This window comes from Coenobita brevimanus, chromosome 16 (assembly GCF_032717465.1).
Source record: "Coenobita brevimanus isolate Jiangsu-jjx chromosome 16, ASM3271746v2, whole genome shotgun sequence".
Lineage (NCBI taxonomy): Eukaryota > Metazoa > Arthropoda > Malacostraca > Decapoda > Coenobitidae > Coenobita > Coenobita brevimanus.
In genome coordinates, this window is record NC_136969.1 from 19,783,583 (window position 1) to 19,789,119 (window position 5,537).

Here is a 5,537-nt window from a genome sequence, read left to right on the forward strand (position 1 = left end):
GGAAACTTCCTGTATTGTTGTTTGCAGATGATACTGTATTGTTAAGTGAAGACAAAAAGGGAACTGCAAGGCTTGGTGAATGAGTTTGGGAGAGTGTGTAAGAAACGGGATCGAAAGGTGAATACAGGGAAGAGTAAAGTTATGGTCTTCGATGGAAATGAAGTCACTGAATGTACAGTGAGGTTGGATGATAAGGAAATGGAAAATGTGAGTGAATATAAGTGCTTGGGTAGTGTGATGAGTAACGATGGAAGTTTGAGATGAAGTGCTTGAAAGAGCACAATAAGGAAGGATGTTTGCTGGTTCTTTGAAAGAAGTGATACGAAATAGAGAAGTGAGCATGAATGTAAAAAAATCGCTGCATGATAGTACTCTGATACCAACTGTAACATAGCCTATGGAAGTGAAACATGGATCATGTTGGAAGGACAGAAGTCAAGAATGAGAGCAATAGAATTGAGTTATTTGAGAGGAGCATGTGGAGTTACATGAAGAGACAGACTGATAAATAAGGAAGTGAAAAACCATTGTGGTGTGGATGTAAACTGATAGAAAGCATTATGAGAAATACATTTAGGTGGATTGGCCATGAGGAGAGGATAGAGAGAAAAATAGTAACGAGGAGAGTGTATGAGAGTGAGGTGGAGGGGGGAGAGGGAAGGGGATGCCGAGATTGAGATGGAGGAATGGAGTGGAGAGTTATACGAGAGAGACGTGTGAGCTGTGGGGAAGGCAATGAAATGGCGGGGGACAAGGCGACATGGAGGCGATTTGTTTGTGGCCACCTCTTACTGGCTTAAGGCGTCTGGCAATAGATACTCGTAAATAGAACTTCATGTGATGTAACTGATGACTCATATTACATCCTCCGTATTATTTCCAGTCTCTCATTATTCAGAGCTCTAAATTAAATATATAGTTATATATTATCCAGTCTTAAAATCTAGAAAAGTTGAAGTCAATGTTTTCGTGACCATGTACAGCCGAGAGGTGGGGCTGGATTCGGCCGCTTAACATGCAGTTACTACCCTCGTTATAGGGATCTTTTTCATCAGTACCCACTCACCACTGTTTAATCACGGGAAGGTACTCCTTATTCACGGGTTGTGTGTGAGTAGATCGTTCTTACACCGCGGAGTTAACGCTTTAATAATGGTACAGAAATTCACCATCCTTTATTGCAAACTCCTCACTTTTCACTCTGCTCCTTTATTACACCCCTTTTACACTAATCTGTTTTCAGGCTTATTACAAGCACTACATCAAATAACTATGACATGAAATGTGCATAAATATGGTGATTACTTACAATGTATTTTATAAATAGTCTGGGAAAACAGCCAGCAACTTTATGTTACTTAATATCTTTAAAATAATTGCAACATTATTGTTCTCAGGTAATGTAACTTTCAATAAGAAAACTACAACGAGTCAATTTATCTTTGCAGCTGACCTGTGGCTTGCTTAACATACTTATTTCTGATTAGATGACGTATGTATCCATTATTATTCGTTTAATAACATACTTGCGTAATTTCATATTACATTGTACAAATTCACACACATTATCTGTTTATTTATCACATGAAATAATGTCTCCGAGGAATTGAAAATCATGCAATCTTGCTGCGTAGTAAGGAGAACATTATCAGGGACTAACAAGTACTATAAGATGTTAAGTTTATTCTATGAAGGTGTACTTATTACCACAGTGATTTGTAGCCAAATATTCTGCAATCTGCTTTTGTTGCAGATCTGTTTCATGTAAAATGCAGTCATTATGTCAATAATTACTGTTTTGAATTCACCATTTCTGACACTTGAGGTGATCATTATATATGATACTTTGAGGAAGGTGTGGACTGTCCTTACAGCAACTGGCTAAACAAGGACCCAAGACACCCTTCATTGTACTGACCAATAGCAGTACTTGGCACGCCAACCATGACAACAGAACACCTAATTCTGAGTAGATTTACATATCTTATCCACTTTGCTACCATACAATACGGCTCTAGAGCAGTACACTCCACAAGCACCTTACTGACCAACTTCATAAAACATACTTCTAACGGCATCAAGTACTGTATACGCACCTCACACACAACACGTGTCTCACGGCACGGCATCAGATATGCGCAAGTATTCAGTCCACACAGTAAATACTACTTATTTTTAGTTATGTGTCCGACACTGGACATAGGCTTCACAGCCTGCTCCCAAGGCCCAGTAGTCCTCCTATACACACATACACCTCCGCATGTCACCCCTTCGGCGCTAACACGCACTGTCCATATTGAATACATGCTAGGTCTGTCTCATATAGGGCTGATGTATTCGTATTAGCGGGGGTACTCTTACGGCATGTCGGCAGGTCTTGTGGTAGATCAGTAAAGTCTACTTTATGACATTCAAATCCTTAAACTGTTTCTTGCCTCATCAGGGATTTGAACCTGGATTGATTAGGACTGCAGGCGACCTCTCCTTATTCAACAACTGCCTTCCCCAAACGTACAACTGCCTTCGATACCATCCCCCAACACTAAATAATTACCAACATATGCAATGCAAAAGTGGAGAATAACATCAAATACTAGCTTGTGTGCAGTTGTTGCGATACAGGGCAAGTCATCACGAACACAAAATTTCTACCCGAGTTTCATAGGCCTCCTTTCTCTCATCTGCATTCTTTAACCTATGCATTCATACATGATATTCCCATATCCCAATCGCCCTCACTTGCAGATTATGTTACTATAACAACTTCATACCCCATCACAGACACTGAATTCACATTGTAACAAGACTACATCAACACATTTCAGGCAAGGGTCGACGACAGGAGGTTGACAATCACTCCAGGAATAATCACCACTACATTCGTCACCGATAGCAAACATGAGCACAGGTACAGCTCTAACATTACACTTTACAGTTTACAAATGTGGAATAAAAGAACAGAGACACTCCCTTAGCCCAGATGCACAAGAACTAAGTCATAGCTAGCTGATGAGTTACTGCGAGTAGAGTAGGGGAATAATCTCAAAAGAGGGTAAATGAAGGGAAAGTGCCATCACATCCTCTCTCCCCCACCCCCTCGCACTGCAAGTCGTCAGCCAAAAATTACCCAGTTCTCCACCCGGGATAAGGCAGTGTCTCTGTTAATTTTGTCCATGCCTGTACCTATGCCACTCTACCCTCCATTAAGATGCCTGGATTGACATATGACGCTGGACCCAGTGTAAAAGACTACACACAAGACACAGACTTTGGACAATAAAAAGAAACTCTCAACCTACTCGACAAACATATTAGATCAATGATGTTCTGTGTCTTCAGTGTGTAGGTCCCTATTCTGTATAGCAACAACTACTGTACCATGTAGACCATAAACAACAACACCGTAAGCATCAACAATGATTGCATCAAACAACCCTCACAGCTCACTATAACAGTTTGAAACGAAATTCCACTCAGTTAAATACATATCTTGACAGGAGAGGCACACATTGCTTCATGGCAGGCTGTGAAAATACACAATAGAGCTAAACAACACAACTAGCCGCTTTAGACAATCCCCACACAAACATTACCAGAGCATCTTCAGTATCATCTGTCCTCCAGATACTCCAGCACTTGTTATAAAGAATCACCTAAATAGTCATTTCATGTCCAGGAAATACAGCCACTGTGATCATAACATTGTTATCCAAACCCCACCTTCTACCATTCACCCATCAGACCCCACCTCCTACCATTCACCCATCAGACCCCACCTCCTACCTTTCACCCATCAGAGGTATCTAAGTAGAGCTGATCGAGTTCACCCATTTAGGTTTATATCAAGACATCTCCCAACCCTCTCCATGTACAGTACCAATTAAGAATCAGGTTGGATGGACTCACCCATTCATAACGTAACACACATAATGGAGTACTGTACAACATGTCACACTAAGCAGACGCATCAACTGTGTAAGGAAACTACGAGATGACCCCCAGAGGGGCAGTAGCTTACTTGCAGTCGAGACATCTGCTCAGTCATGTGGACCGGTTTAAGCAAACACAGTAACAACAACAGCACAACATCAATGTACAGTTTATATGCCAAGTTTTATCAACAGCAACATCAATGTACAGTTTATATGCCAAGTTTTATCAACAGCAACATCAATGTACAGTTTATATGCCAAGTTTTATCATAATCTGATTTGATATTCATGAGATAATACAGTGACCTTTGCCTTGATGATGACCCATGACCTTCATCTTCGACTGATTTGCACTCGTATCGAATCACTTCAAGCTTTGGCCACACTTAGTGTACATGGCAGGGTTTATTTAAATTAGATAAGAAAATCATGAGATATTTTGTTATTATGCATATATACAGTAGATAAAGAGATAAGTACACTCAGAGACTTTTCCACGTGATACACTTGAAAGCTCTTGGAACAAGAGAGTCCAGTGTTTTCCCAGATAACTGTGATGGGAAAGGAGTATGGGGCATGGAGGGTTATGAGAGAGGGTGTTGGCATTGGAGGTGGTGAGTTACCATGTATTTTGCAAGAAATACATGTACACAATGTGTGTCTTTTGAAAAATATTCCTATATGGTCCTTAACCTTGCCTGATTCCCTCAAAAATAAAAATAAAAAAATACCTAGTGATATCCCTTCTCCACAAGATGAGGAAGCTACAGTATAAGACACATTACACATTGATAGAAGGAGCTACTGTTTCTGATCTCAAGTTGCACTTTTAGAAACTTTGAAGAGCTCCGGAATAATTTTGTGCTGTTGACCAGAAAATGTTTGTACTGTAGGTCGACAAACCAGTGAAGAATTTTCATCGTTTTCATTTGAAATATTCGTTGTTTACGATTTAATGCGTATGTAATAAGTGTGCATTTGTAGAAACTAAAACAATGTGCCCTGTTCGGAAATAAAATGTAACATCTCATAGCTGACTTTTTACTCTTGCCTTCATAAATTTATTTCCACACCAGGGTGTGCAAACCTTCTGTAGTTCCTCAGTTTCTGTTGCCATAATTCTTATTTCTTCCAAACACTTTGCATTTTGGTGGGATTTCATCATTCATTCACCAATTCTTCTCTAACCTAGTAAAATTTTTCCTGGGAAAATACTTCCAAAACTTTTCTTTATTTAGGCATTTTAAAAAGTTTTATGGAATCAAGGTTCTAAGTACACAAGCACAGAACTGTTCAATCCTATGTTGTGTGTGTTCGTTAATCATCTTGGCAAACTGAACAGAAGGATAACGGTGAATGTAGCTGTGTGGAGACCGTCCTTCATTCCTTTAGGAATGTTGGTTATCTTTAACTGTTATATTAGAGATGTTTACTGTATTATAGATGTTTATTATCCCATACCCCCTTTCTCTGCTGTTACAAAAAAAGAGAATGGACACTTGTTCAAGGAGCTCACAGATGTAGTGTGCAAAAAATTTCCTGTCCCTACACATAAACAAACTTCACCACAATTGCTTATACCTTTAACATTGTTAACGAAGACCC